Source organism: Chiloscyllium punctatum, chromosome 11 (assembly GCF_047496795.1).
Source record: "Chiloscyllium punctatum isolate Juve2018m chromosome 11, sChiPun1.3, whole genome shotgun sequence".
Lineage (NCBI taxonomy): Eukaryota > Metazoa > Chordata > Chondrichthyes > Orectolobiformes > Hemiscylliidae > Chiloscyllium > Chiloscyllium punctatum.
The window spans coordinates 44,125,364-44,140,072 of NC_092749.1; the positions used below are offsets into that span (position 1 = coordinate 44,125,364).

The 14,709-nt window shown below is 42.7% G+C and overlaps 1 protein-coding gene across 7 annotated transcripts in view; it reads right to left on the reverse strand.

Annotated features, from left to right (window-relative positions):
* The window catches only part of bicral (BICRA like chromatin remodeling complex associated protein), a 91,443-nt gene that overhangs the window by 56,895 nt on the left and 19,839 nt on the right, over nucleotides 1-14,709 (reverse strand). Inside the window, exon 1 of one of the 7 annotated variants that reach the window (XM_072580698.1) lies at nucleotides 2,586-2,603. The exons of the other annotated variants lie outside the window; for them this stretch is intronic. The gene's annotated coding sequence lies outside the window, so the exon portion shown is untranslated. Of the gene's footprint in view, nucleotides 1-2,585; nucleotides 2,604-14,709 lie in introns of those variants that run through there. 7 annotated transcript variants of the gene reach the window in all.

The following is a 14,709-nucleotide window of genomic DNA, read 5'->3' on the forward strand; positions in this document are numbered from 1 at the left end:
TAAAAAGGTATATGTTGTATCTCACATGAATTCTTCAAATGAAAACCAGGTCCAATAAAGTAGATTGGGAGGTAAAGTGAGGAGATTAGATTAGATTAGATTACTTACAGTGTGGAAACAGGCCCTTCGGCCTAACAAGTCTACACCGCCCTGCCGAAGCGTAACCCACCCATACCCCTACATCTACATCTACCCCTTACCTAACACTACGGGCAATTTAGCATGGCCAATTCACCTGACCTGCACATCTTTGGACTGTGGGAGGAAACCGGAGCACCCGGAGGAAACCCACGCAGACACGGGGAGAACGTGCAAACTCCACACAGTCAGTCGCCTGAGGCGGGAATTGAACCCGGGTCTCTGGCGCTGTGAGGCAGCAGTGCTAACTGCTCTGAAAATATGACTTGCAAAGAGGTAGTCTAAAAATAAAGCGGCAGTCAACATAAAGGCAACCAAAACTCTTCTACCAACTTGTAAACACTAAACAGGAAATAAGAAGTCGAGTGGACATTGTCTGGACACTAGAAAATACAGAGAATTATGTTTTCACAACTACTTCTCAATAGCAGAGCAGAAAAAAATTGATTTGTAAGCAGCAACTGGAGGACTCACTTTCTCTTCGTGCTTATTTCTCATAATCTCAGAAGACAGTGCTTTGTGAAAAAGCAAATTGGGGAAACAAACCATTCAATGAGAACTCAAAATCTATCTCCAAAATTTGCCACCACTGAGATTTACCAGTCAACAATTTAATAACTCTGGTCTCAGATTAAAAAAAAGTCAACAGTGCAACCTTAATTTTCCCTGTCTGTACCAGATACTCCCTTTTAAACTTAGATGCATTTTTATTGTTTCCTCAAGTTGTTGGGTAATAAAATTCTTCTTTCAGTCATTCATGAAAACCTTGAAACTGCCTCTCTCATTTTGCTCCAGTTAACTATACCTTTAACTAGACAAAGGAGGAGGAGGTGTTAATAATTCTGGGAAGTGTGAAAATAGATACGTCCGCTGGGCCGGATGGGATTTATCCTAGGATTCTCTGGGAAGCCAGGGAGGAGATTGCCGAGTCTTTTGCTTTAATTGTATGTCATCATTGTCTACATGAATAGTGCCAGAAGACTGGAGAATAGCAAATGCTGTCCCCTTGTTCAAGAAGGGGAGTAGACACAACCTTGGTAATTATAGACCAGTGAGTCTTGCTTCGATTGTGGGCAAAGTGTTGGAAAAGGTAATAAGAGATAGGACTATAATCATTAGAGAGAATAAGTTGATTAGGGATAGTCAACACAGTTTTGTGAAGGGTAGGTCATACCTCACAAACCATCTTGAGTTCTTTGAGGATAAAGCAGTTGATGTGGTGTACATGGATATCAGTAAGGCGTTTGATAAGGTTCCCCACGGTAGGCTATTGCACAAAATATGGAGGCACGGGATTGAGGGTGATTTAGTGGTTTGGATCAGAAATTGGCTCACTGAAAGAAGACAGAGGGTGGTAGTTAATGGGAAACATTCATCCCGGAGTTCAGTTACTAGTGGTGCATCGCAAGGATCCACTTTGTGTACACTGTTATTTCTCATTTTTATAAATGACCTAGATGAGAGCATAGAAGGATTGGTTAGTAAATTTGCAGATGACACTAAGACCAGTGGAGTTGTGGACAGTGCTGAAGGATGTTGCAGGGTACAGAGGAATATAGATAAGCTGCAGAATTGAGCTGAGAGGTGGCAAATGGAGTTTGGAAAAGTGTGAGGTGATTCACTTTAGAAAGAGCAACAGGAATAAAGAGTACTGGGCTAATGGTAAGATTCTTGGTAGTGTAGATGAGCAGAGAGATCTTGATATTCATGCACATAGATCCCTGAAAGTGGTCACCCAGGTTGATAGGGTTCTTAAGAAGTCATACAGTGTATTAGCTTCTACTGGTAGAGGGACTGAGTTTCGTAGCCACGGTGCTATGCTGCAGCTGTATAAAACTCTGGTTCGGCCATACTTGGGAGCATTGTGTACATTTCTGGTCATCACATTATAGGAAGGATGTGGAAGCTTTGGAAAGGGCTCAGAGGAGATTTACTAGAATGTTACTATTAAATCCCCCAATCTTTCTTATGAGGAAAGGTTGGGGGATTTGAGGCTGTTTTCATTAAAGAGAAGAAGGTTGAGAGGTGGCTTAATTGAGACATACAAGATAATCAGAGGATTAGATATTGTGGACAGTGAGAGGCTTCTTCCTCAGATGGCTAGCAGAAGGGGACATAGCTTTAAAATGAGGGGTGATAGATATAGGACAGATGTCAGAGGTAGTTTCTTTACTCAGAGTATTAGAGGTATGGAACGTACTGCCTGCAACAGTAGTAGACTCACCAAATTTAAGGGCATTTAAATGGTCATTGGATAAACATATGGATGAAAATGGAATAGTGTAGGATAGATGGGCTTCAGATTGGTTCCACAGGTCAGCACAACATCAAGGGTTGAAGGGCCTGTACTGTGCTGAAATTTTTTATGTTCTATAAAAGAAATAAAATACCTGTTGAAACAAACCAGAGGGATTTACAAAAGAAAGGAGATAATATCCCCTCCTCACCTGGTCATAACATAATTCTTCTGGAGACCTTGAAAAAAAATTGTATATATCCATTAATGGAAAGATATGGCTACATCACCAAGACGTAAAATCTTTTGCCCACAGGCCCATAATGAGGAAATTTACCTGAAAATACAGGAATGTTTCTCTAGCTCTCCAACTGGTTGCATGTAATTAGATAGTCTTAAGGACTTTTAAGCCCATCTATGGTTGCTCTTGAGAAGATGGTGGTCAAGTACCTTCTTGAACCACTGTAGTCCACTTCCTTAGATAGACCCACAATGCCTTTAGGGAGAGAGGATTTTCATGTAGCAACACTGAAGAAACCATGATAAATTTCCAAATCCATCACACATACCTGAATATTGCCTTGTGATGGTGGATTGGAGGCTTTGGGGAATCAGGATGTGAGTTAGTCATTTTAAAATTTCTAGTATCTGACCCGCTCTGGTAGACAAACTACTTAGATGGCTAGTCCAATTCAGTTTTCAATCAATGGCAAACCCCAATACATTGATAGTGGAGGATTGTGATGCCACTGATTGCCAAGGGGTGATGGTTCGATTCTCTCTTGTTGGAGATGGTCATTGCCTGGCACATGTGTGGCACGAGTATTAGTCACGTGTCAGCCCAAATGAGGATACTGTCCAGGTCTTACTGCACTGTCAATTATGATGAATGGCACTTAATCTTCACTGAACTCCTGAATTTGCATCTAATTGTCCTATTTCTTCCATTATATATTATGTGTATATAATATATATTGTATTTGGCCTAGATTACATAATTCTCTATCCAACGTTACTATTTTCATCACATGCTGTCAGTCCTTCGATTATTTTCTGGACATAATTCCAGAAGTGCTTCTCTCACATCTATGTTTTGATGTGTAAGAACATGACAATTTAAAGGAAAGGAGCAGATGTATGCCATTTAGCATTCAGGCTAGCAATGCCACACGAAAAGACGGTGTCGTCAGATTGTTAGTTCAATTCCACTATCGTACCCATCTCCCAAACCCCAATGACAGTAAAATTATCGTACCAAACCATAGGGCTGCTCTCTCATTAGAAAGAAACAACTGGTAGTGGTTTAATCTGAGGGTCACCACACCTCTGGTAAGGGGAGAAAGTGACAAGGAGTGTTCATCATAGTAACCACAGAGGGTGGAGGAATTTAACCCACATTATTGGCATCACTCTGTACCACAAGCAGCCACAGAGCCAACTGAGCTAACCAAACCCTTACCCCAACACTTGACTCCCTTGTAAATGATTAGATTAGATTCCCTACAGTATGGAAACAGGCAAGTCCACATAGATCCTCCAAAAGGTAACCCACCCAGACCCATTCACCTACATTAAACCCCTCACTAATGCACTAACACTGTGGACAATTTAGCATGGCCAATTCACCTGATCTGCACATCTTTGGACTGTGAGAGGAAACCAGAGCACCCTGAGGAAACCCACAAAGACACAGGGAAAGAATGTGCAAACTTCACACAGTCACCCAAGGCTAGAATTGAACCTAGGACCCTGGTGCTGTGAGGCAACAGTGCTAACCACTTAGCCACTGCGCCAGCCCAGTGATCCAACAGATCCAAACATCTGTCTAACAGTTTTGAATTACTGAATGATCCTGGTCTCCAACTCTCTCTGCTGAAATGAATTATAAAGATTTACAAACGTCTGACATAATGAACTCCTCAGGTAGAAGAAATTTCCCAGGTGGAATTTTGTGAAAGTAACAAGCAGAATCAGTCATAAGGAGAAAGCAAATACTGCAGATGCTGGAGATCAGAGTCAAAAAGTGTGGTGCTGGAAAAGCAAAGCAGGTCAGGCAGCATCCGAGGAGCAGGACAGTCGATGTTTTGGGCATAAGCCCTTCATCAGTCATAACCTCATGCCACCTCTTTGTGTGAGTGTGAGAGAGAGAGTGAGAGAGAGAGAGAGAGAGATGTCAACAAGAACAAGGGGATGGATTTCCACTACTTCCCTTTCCCAGTGCTGGGTTTCTTGAGAAGGCACTGAGTGCCATTGAACAAGGGACCACTTTCCTAAGAAGGATGAGGCTCTTAAATGGGCATTAACTGCTCACTTAAACATGCCAGTTGGCATCAGGCTGAAAGAATGTCCAACAGCCTTCCATCCTCAAAGATTCTAGGGAGTGAATAAGCCAAACATGGTTAATCAGGTAAATTAAGGATACCATTGAGGATAAATTAAATTGAAAGAGAAAAACAAACAATGTGACAAAGTTTGGTGGTAAGCAAAATGACAGACAGAATTTTGAGAAGCAAAGATGATAAAAAAAGGTATAAAATAAACCTTGATGGTAAGCTTGCAAGTAACATCAAACTACAAGCAAGAGCTTCTTTAATTTTATATAAAGAAAGAAAGAGCCAAAGTGAACATTGGTCACTTGGAGAATAAGGCTGCGTAAATAACAGGAGGGAACTAGCAAATGGCAGAGGATTTGAATAAATACTTTGCACCTGTCTTCACAGCATTCGAAAAATACAAAATAATCAAGGGCAAAAGGGGGAGAACAAATGAATACAAGAACTATCACTGGAGAAAAAGTACTAGGGTAAATAATAGGGCTAAAAGCCATAAAGCCCCTTCGACCTGAGTGGATGTATCTAAGGATATTAAAGGAAGTAGCTATAAAGATAGTGAATGCACTGGTAGTCATCTTTTCAGAATTCTTAGATTCTGAGTTCCTGAGGCTTGGAAAATGTCAAAGTAACATCCTTATTCAAAAGGAAAGTAGACAAAAAAACTGGTAACTATAGGCCAGTTAGCTTAATATGTGTCATTGGGAATATGTGAGTGTATTATAAAGGATGTAAAAGCAGAGCACTTAGAAGCACATAATATCATCAAGCAGAGTCAGCATGGCTTCATGAAGGTGGTCCCAACACGGATCCCTGTCACAGGAAATCATGCCTGTCAGAATTATTATAATTCCATGGAGAGGTACAGATAAAGAGAACCCTGTGGATATAATATATTTGGACTTCCAGAAGGTATTTAAAAAGGTGTTACATATAGTATGTTAGCATGGTTAGAAAATTGGTTAACAGAAGGCAGAGAATTAGAATAATTTCAAGATGGCAACCTGTAATTAATGGAATGCCACAGAGATCAGGGTTGGGGACACAATTATTCATAATAGATAAGTGACTTAGATGAGGAAAGTGAACATACTATAGCCAAGTTTGCAGATGACACAAAAATACATGGAAAGTCAAGTGGTAAGAACAAAGAACAAAGAAAATTACAGCACAAGAACAGGCCCTTCGGCCCTCCAAGCCTGTGTTGATCCAAATCCTCTATCTAAACCTGTCACTTATTTTCTAAGGGTCTGTATTCCTTTGCCCCCTACTCATTCATGTATCTGTCTAGATACATTTTAAATGACGCTATTGTGCCCACCTCTACCACTCCGCTGGTAATGCAATCCAGGCACCAACCCTCTTCTAAGTAAAGAACTTTCCACGCATATCTCTGCTGAAACTTTCCCCTCTCAATTTGAACACGTGACCCCTAGTAATTGAGTCCCCAGCTGTCGGAAAAAACTTCTTGCTATCCACCCTGTTTATACCTCTCATGATATTGTAGACCTCAGTCAGGTCCCCCCTTAACCTCTGTCTTTCTAATGAAAATAATCCTGATCTAGTCAACCTCTCTTCATAGCTAGTGGCCTCCATACTAGGCAACATCCTAGTGAACCTCCTCTGCACCCTCTCCAAAGCATCCACATCCTTTTGGTAATGCGGCGACCAGAACTAAATGTGGCCGAACCAAGGTCTTATACAACTGTAACCTGACTTGCCAATTCTCGTACTCAATACCCCGTCCGATGAAGGAGAGCATGCCATATGCCTTCTTGACCACTCTATGACTTGCGTTGCCACCTTCAGAGAACAATGGACGTGAAAACCCAGATTTCTCTGTACATCAATTTTCCCCAGCACTTTTCCATTAACTATATAGTTCGCTCTTGGATCTTTTAAAATGCATCACCTCACATTTACCTGGATTGAACTCCATCTGCCATTTCTCTGCCCAACTCTCCAATCTATCTATATTCTGCTACATTCTCTGACAGTCCCCTTCACTATCTGCTACTCCACCAATCTTAGTGTCATCTGCAAACTTGCTAATCAGACCACCTATACCTCTTTCCAAATCATTTATGTATATCACAAACAACAGTGGTCCCAACACGGATCCCTGTCACAGGTCCCCATTTTGAGAAACTCCTTTCCACTCCTACTCTCTGTCTCCTGTTGCCCAGCCAGTTCTTTGTCCATCTAGCTAGTACGCCCTGAAAGCGATTTCACTTTCTCCATCAGCCTACATGGCGAACCTTACTGAAGTCCATGTATATGACATCTGCAGCCCTTCCCATATCAATCAACTTTATCACTTCCTCAAATAATTCTATTAAGTTGGTAAGACATGACCTTTCCTGCACAAAACCATGTTGCCTATCACTGATAAGCCCATTTTCTTCCAATAGGGAATAGATCCTATCTCTCCAAATAGATCCTATCCCTCAGAATTTTCTGTAGAAGCTTCCCTACCACTGATGTTAGGCTCACCCGTATAGAAGTACCTGGATTATCCCTGCTACCTTTCTTAAACAAGGGCACAACATTAACAATTCTCCAGTCCTCCGGGACCTCACCTGTGTTCAAGGATACGGCAAAGATATCTGATAAGACCACAGCTATTTCCTCTCTCGCTTCCCTCATTAACCTGGGGTAGATCCCATCCGGACCTGGGGACTTGTCTACCTCAATGCCTTTAAGAATACCCAACACTTCCTCCTTCCTTATGTTAAGTTGACCAAGAGTAATCAAATATCTACCCCTAACCTCAACATCCATCAGGTCCCTCTCTTCGGCAAATACTGATGCAAAGTACTCGTTAAGAATCTCACCCATTTCCTCTGACTCCACGTATAACTTTCCTCCACGTATAACTAACAAACTTAAAAGATCCAACTCAAAACCAACGTCATCTACAAAATTCCATGCAAGGATTGCCACAAACACTACGTAGGACAAACAGGAAGAAAGTTAGCCACCAGGATACACGAACACCAACTAGCCAGAAAAAGACACGACCCTCTCTCCCTCGTAGCCCTACACACAGATGAAAAAAAACCACCATTCCAACTGGGACAACACATCTATCCTGGGACAGGCTAAGCAAAGACATGTCAGAGAATTCCTAGAGGCCTGGCACTCCAACCACAACGTCATAAACAAACACATAGATCCAGATATTATCTATCAACCCCTCAGAAACAAACAGGAAATGACATCATCACAAACCCCAAGAACCCCATCCAGGACAAACATATAAATAGAAAGCAGGAGACAACAGCTTCGCTTCACTTGGAGGTCGCCACTGATGATGTTACCTAGCCAGGTAATGAAACATCTGGATACCAAACCTACAGCTCAGCGAGCAAACCTACACCCTAAACCTCAACCTGAGCTACAAACCTTCACAAACCTTGCAAAAATAACTTTCCTCCTTTGTCCTTGAGTAGGCCAACCCGTTCTCTGGTTACCCTCTTGCTCCTTATATTTAAGGATGGCACAAAGAGACTGTAGAGGGATACAGACAGATTAAGCAAATGGGCAAAAAAATTCATACATGGAATATAATAGAACATAGAACATAGAAAAATACAGCGCAGTACAGGCCCTTCGGCCCTCGATGTTGCGCCGACCGAAGCCTACCTAACCTACACTAGCCCAATAACCTCCATATGCTTGTCCAATGCCCGCTTAAATGACCATAAAGAGGGAGAGTCCACCACTGCTACTGGCAGGGCATTCCATGAACTCACAACCCCCTGAGTAAAAAATCTACCCCTAACATCTGACCTATACCTACCACCCTTTAATTTAAAGCTGTGTCCCCTAGTAACAGCTGACTTCATTAGCGGAAAAAGGTTCTCACTGTCAACCCTATCTAAACCCCTAATCATCTTGTACACCTCTATCAAACCTCCCCAAACCTTCTTTTCTCCAATGAGAAAAGCCCCAAGTGCCTCAGCCTTTCCTCATACGATCTTCCTACCATGCCAGGCAACATCCTGGTAAACCTCCTCTGCACTCGTTCCAATGCCTCCACATCCTTCCTATAATATGGCGACCAAAACTGCACACAATACTCCAGATGAGGCCGCACCAGAGTCTTATACAACTGCAACATGACCTCAGGACTCCGGAACTCAATTCCTCTGCCAATAAAGCCCAGTACACCATATGCCTTCTTCACAGCACAATTTACCTGGGTGGCAACTTTCAAAGATCTGTGTACATGGACACCAAGATCCCTCTGCTCATCCACACTACCAAGTAGTCTACAATTAGCCCAGTAATCCATATTCTTGTTACTCCTACCAAAGTGAATGACTTCACACTTAGCTACATTGAATTCCATTTGCCACCTTACTGCCCAGCTCTGCAACTTATCTATATCCCGCTGTAACCTGCCACATCCTTCTTCGCTGTCCACAACTCCACCGACTTTCGTGTCATCCGCAAACTTGCTCACCCAGCCTTCAAGCCCCTCCTCCAGGTCATTTATAAAAATGACAAACAGCAATGGTCCCAAAACAGATCCTTGTGGAACACCGCTAGTAACTGCGCTCCAAGATGAACCTATACCATCAACTACTACCCTCTGTCTCCTTCCAGCCAGCCAATTCCTAATCCAAACCTCTAATGCACCCTCAATGCCATACCTCCGTAGTTTTTGCATTAGCCTGCCATGGGGTACCTTATCGAATGCATTGCTAAAATCCATATACACCACATCTACTGCTTTACCCTCATCCACTTCCTTGGTCACCTTCTCAAAGAACTCAATAAGGTTTGTGAGGCACGACCTGCCCTTCACAAAACCATGCTGACTATCCTTGATCACATTATTCCTATCCAGATGTTCATAAATCCTATCCCTTACAATTCTCTCTAAGACTTTGCCCACAACAGAAGTGAGACTTACTGGCCTATAGTTACTCGGGCTATCCCTGCTCCCCTTTTTGAACAAGGGGACCACATTCGCTATCCTCCAGTCTTCTGGCACTATTCCCGTAGACAACGACGACATAAAAATCAAGGCCAATGGCTCCGCTATCTCCTCCCTAGCTTCCCAGAGGATCCTAGGATAAATGCCATCAGGCCCAGGGGACTTATCTATTTTCATCCTTTCCAGAATTTCCAACACCTCTTCCCTACATACCTCAAAGCCGTCCATTCTAATTAATTGTGACTCAGTATTCACATCGGCAACAGTGTCCTGTTCCTGAGTGAATACTGACGAAAAGTATTGATTTAGTGTCTCACCGATCTCCTCCACCTCCACACACAACTTCCCACTACTATCCTTGACTGGACCGATACCTACCCTAGTCATCCTTTTCTTCCTGACATACCTATAGAAAGCCTTTGGGTTTTCCCTAATCCTACCAACTAAGGACTTTTCATGTCCCCTTCTCACTGCTCTTAGTTCTCTCTTTAGATCCTTCCTGGCTACCTTATAACTATCAATCGCCCCAACTGAACCTTTACGCCTCATCTTTATATAGGCCGCCCTCTTCCCTTTCACAAGGGATTCCAATTCCTTGTTAAACCACGGCTCCCTCACAAGACCCTTTACTCCCTGCCTGACTGGTACATACTTATCAAGGACACCCATTAGCTGTTCCTTGAACAATCTCCACATATCATTTGTGTTCTTCCCTTGAAGCCTATTTTTCCAATCCACGCATCCTAAGTCATGCTTCACCGCATCATAATTTCCCTGCCCCCAGCTATAACTGTTGCCCTGCAGTGCACACTTATCCCTCTCCATCACTAGAGTAAAAGTCACCGAGTTGTGGTCACTGCCCCCGAAGTGCTCACCTACCTCCAAGTCTAACACCTGGCCTGGTTCATTACCTAGAACCAAATCCAGTATAGCCTCACCTCTTGTTGGCCTGTCTACATATTGTGTCAGGAAACCCTCCTGCACACATTGGACAAACACCGACCCATCTAACAAACTCGAGCTATAGCTTTCCCAGTCAATATCTGGGAAGTTAAAGTCCCCCATAACAACCACCCTGCTACTTTCACTCTTCTCCTGAATCATCCTCGCAATACTTTCCTCTACTTCTCTCGGACTATTAGGAGGCCTGTAGAAAACTCCTAACAGGGTGACCTCACCTTTCCTATTTCTAACCTCCGCCCACACTACCTCAGATGGCAAGTCTTCCTCCATCACCCTTTCTACTGCTGTAATACTATCCTTGACATGCAATGCCACACCTCCCCCTCTTTTACCCCCATCTCTGACCCTACTAAAACATTTAAACCCTGGAACCTGCAACAGCCATTCCTGTCCCTGTTCTACCCATGTCTCTGTAATGGCCACAACATCGAAGTCCCAGGTACCAACCCATGCTGCAAGCTCACCTACCTTATTTCTTATACTTCTGGCATTGAAGTATACACACTTCAAGCCACCTTCCTGTTTACAGGCACCCTCCTTCGAGATCGATGCCAGGTTCCTAACCTCCCTACACTCAAGGTCCTGTACCCTAAAGCTACACTCCAGGTTCCCATGCCCCTGCAGAGTTAGTTTAAACCCTCCCAAAGAGTACTAGCAAACCTCCCCCCAAGGATACTGGTGCCCCTCAGGTTCAGGTGTAGACCATCCTGTTTATAGATGTCCCACCTTCCCCAGAAAGAACCCCAGTTATCCAAATACCAGAATCCCTCCCTCCTGCACCACCCCTGTAGCCACGCATTTAACTCCTCTCTCTCCCTATTCCTCGACTCTCTATCACATGGCACGGATAACAAACCAGAGACAACAACTCTGTTCGTTCTCGCTCTGAGCTTCCAACCTAGCTCCCTGAAAGCCTGTCTAACATCCTCACCCCTCTTCCTACCTATGTCGTTGGTGCCAACGTGGACCACGATCTGGGGCTGCTCCCCCTCCCCCTTAAGGACCTGGAAAACATGATCAGAGACATCACGTACCCTTGCACCTGGGAGGCAACATCCCAATCGTGAGTCTCTGTCGCCCCCGCAAAACCGCCTATCTGTGCCCCTCACTATTGAGTCCCCAATAACTATCGCTCTACCTTTCACCACCCTTCCCTTCTGAGCAACGGGGACAGGCTCCGTGCCAGAGGCCTGAACCTCGTTGCTTACCCCTGGTAAGTCATCCCCCCCACAAGTATCCAAAATGGTATACTTGTTCTTGAGGGGAATGACCGCAGGGGGTCCCTGCACTGGCTGCTTCCTCCCACTCCCCCTCACTGTCACCCATCTCTCTATAATTTTCGGAGTAACTACTTCCCTAAAGCTCTGATCTATGACCACCTCTGCCTCCCGAATGATCCGCAGTTCATAATGTGGGAAAGGAAAAGACATTATGCACTTTGGAAAGAAGTGCAAAGGAGCCAAACGTTAATTAAATGTTGGAAGACTGCAGAAAGCTGCTGCTTAGAGGGGTTTAGGAGTACTCCTCCATACATTAAGTAAAGCTAGCATATATGTTTAGCAGGAGGTAAATGGAATGCAGGCCTTTGTTTCAAAGGAAATGTAGTACAAAACAGGCAAATCTTGCTAAACTTATACAAAACACTAGTTAGACAACACTTAGACTATTGTGATCATTTTGGTCCCCTTATCTAAGAAAAGATATACTGACATTGCAGTCAGTTTAGAAATGGTTCACTTGGTTGATCCTGGGTATGGAGGATTGTCTTACAAGGAAAGATTGAGTAGGTTGGGCTTATATTCATTGGCATTCAGAAGAATTGAGAGGTAATGTTATTGAAACATACAAGATTCTTTCAGGGCTTGACAGGACAGATGCAGAGTGGCTGTTTCTCCTTGTGGGATAATCTAGGACCAGAGAACTGGCAAAGTAAGGAACCGCTAATTGGAAGGATGTTGTGAAACTTGAAAGGGTTCAGAAAAGATTTACAAAGTTGTTGCCAGATTGGAGGGTTTGAGCTACAGGAAGAGGGTGAATAGACTGAAGTCTTTTCTCCAGGAATGGGGGTGTCCAAAACTAGAGGGCATAGGTTTAAGGTGAGATGGGAAAGATTTAAAAAGGACCTAAGGGGCAACTTTTTCCATGCAGAGGGTGCTGAGTGTATGGAATGAGCTGCCAGAGGAAGTGGTGGAGGCTGATACAATTGCAACATTTAAAAGGCACCTGGATGGGTACGTGAATAGGAAAGGAGCAGAGGGACATGGGACAAACGCTGGCAAATAGGACTAGATTAATTTAGGATTTCTGATCAGCATGGACAAGTTGGACCAAAGGTTCTGTTTCCATGCTATACAGCTCTATGACTAGTGAGGACAGAGATGAGGAGGAATTTGTTTTCTCAGAGAGTAATGAATCTGCAGAATCCTCTGCCACAAAGGCTGGGTCAGTCAATATGTTCAAGATTTAGTAAGATTTTTAATCAGCGAGGGAATCAAGGGTTATAGGGATATGGCAGGAAAGTAAAATTTATCAGACTAGCCATCATCTTTTAATCCTATGTTTTATGGATTCATTTGCAACTAGGGTGGAAGTGGAAAGGTGGCAGTGTTCCCACCCTCTCATCACGTTAAACCCACCCTGTAGCCAATTTATCACAGAGAAGAACACAAGGTTCCACCCCTAATTTCCATCTGAAGACCCCTTTATTTTGAAGTTGCGCTTCTCTGTCTCAAGATTTCACCAGAAGGGAAAACATCCTCTCAATAGCTACCCTCTGACACCCTCTCAGAATCATGTATATTCAGTAAAATTACAGCTTATTCATTCATGCAAATAAGGAGGCCAAAGCTGCATGTAGTATTCTCGCTGAGGTCTCACCAATAAATGTGAATTGTTGCAAAAGACTTCCCTATTTTTATAGTCCATTCCTCTTGCAAAAACATCTAACAACATATATGGTTTCCTAATTATTGTTGTACATTCATCATAACATTTGTGACTGGTGTATGACAATACACAAGTTGCTCAGTACTTCAGACTTCTGCAGTTTCTCCTCTCCATTAAAATAATATTCTGCTTTACTAGCCATTCTACCTAAATGGATAACCTCACATTTTCCTTCATTATATTCCATTGGCCAAATCTTTACCAAATCACTTTATCTCTATCCCTTTTCAGACTCTGATTGTTCCTCACAAATTGCTTCCCATTTGTACAACCAACAAATGTTGCTCTAATACACTGTTCTTTCATCTAGGTCACTCATACAGATTAAATTGTTGAAGTCCCTGTAGCACCCCATGAGTTGCAGTTTTCAAACCTGAAAACGATCCATTTATCTCAACACTTTGCTTCCTGATTGATATTCCTCTTCCATGCTAATATACTCATCATGAGCTCTTAGATTGTATAATAAAAACTTATGCCACTTTATCAACAGCCTTTGGAAATCCAAATATGTCACATGAAATATGATTTCCCTTCCATAAGACCATTTAATATGAACATGATTTGAATTCCTAAACGTTGTACTATCGCTTTCTCAATTGTTGACTACAGCAGTCTCCCAATGCAACATTATCAGTCAAACTGGCCTAGTTTCTAACTATCTGACAACATCCTGGTGAATTTCATCTGCACCCTCTCTACTGCAGTCACATCGTGCCTGTAATATATACAGTTCTGGTTGCCACAGAACTCTAGCCAATTCCTACCTGACATACAGTGCCATCAAAACTTCTCTGCTTTTGTATTCAGTGCTTCAACTAATAAAGGCAAGTATCCCATATGCCTTCTTAGCCATTTTATCAAAATGTCCATTACTCACAAGAATTTGTGGTCATATGTATATTGAGATTGAAACAGTCTGTGCTAGCCACTACATCCTATTTGATCTTGAACTGATTTGCCTTTTTTAATTTCAAAAATATACTTTATTCTTAAAAAATCTGTGTAATATATGTCATCACAAATGCAGTTCTGCTCTGTACAGTATCATATCAAGGAAACAAACAAAACATTGGAGTTTGACTCGATCCAAAATAAAAGACCTCTCTCACACACACACACACACACAATACTATATTTACATACATGTG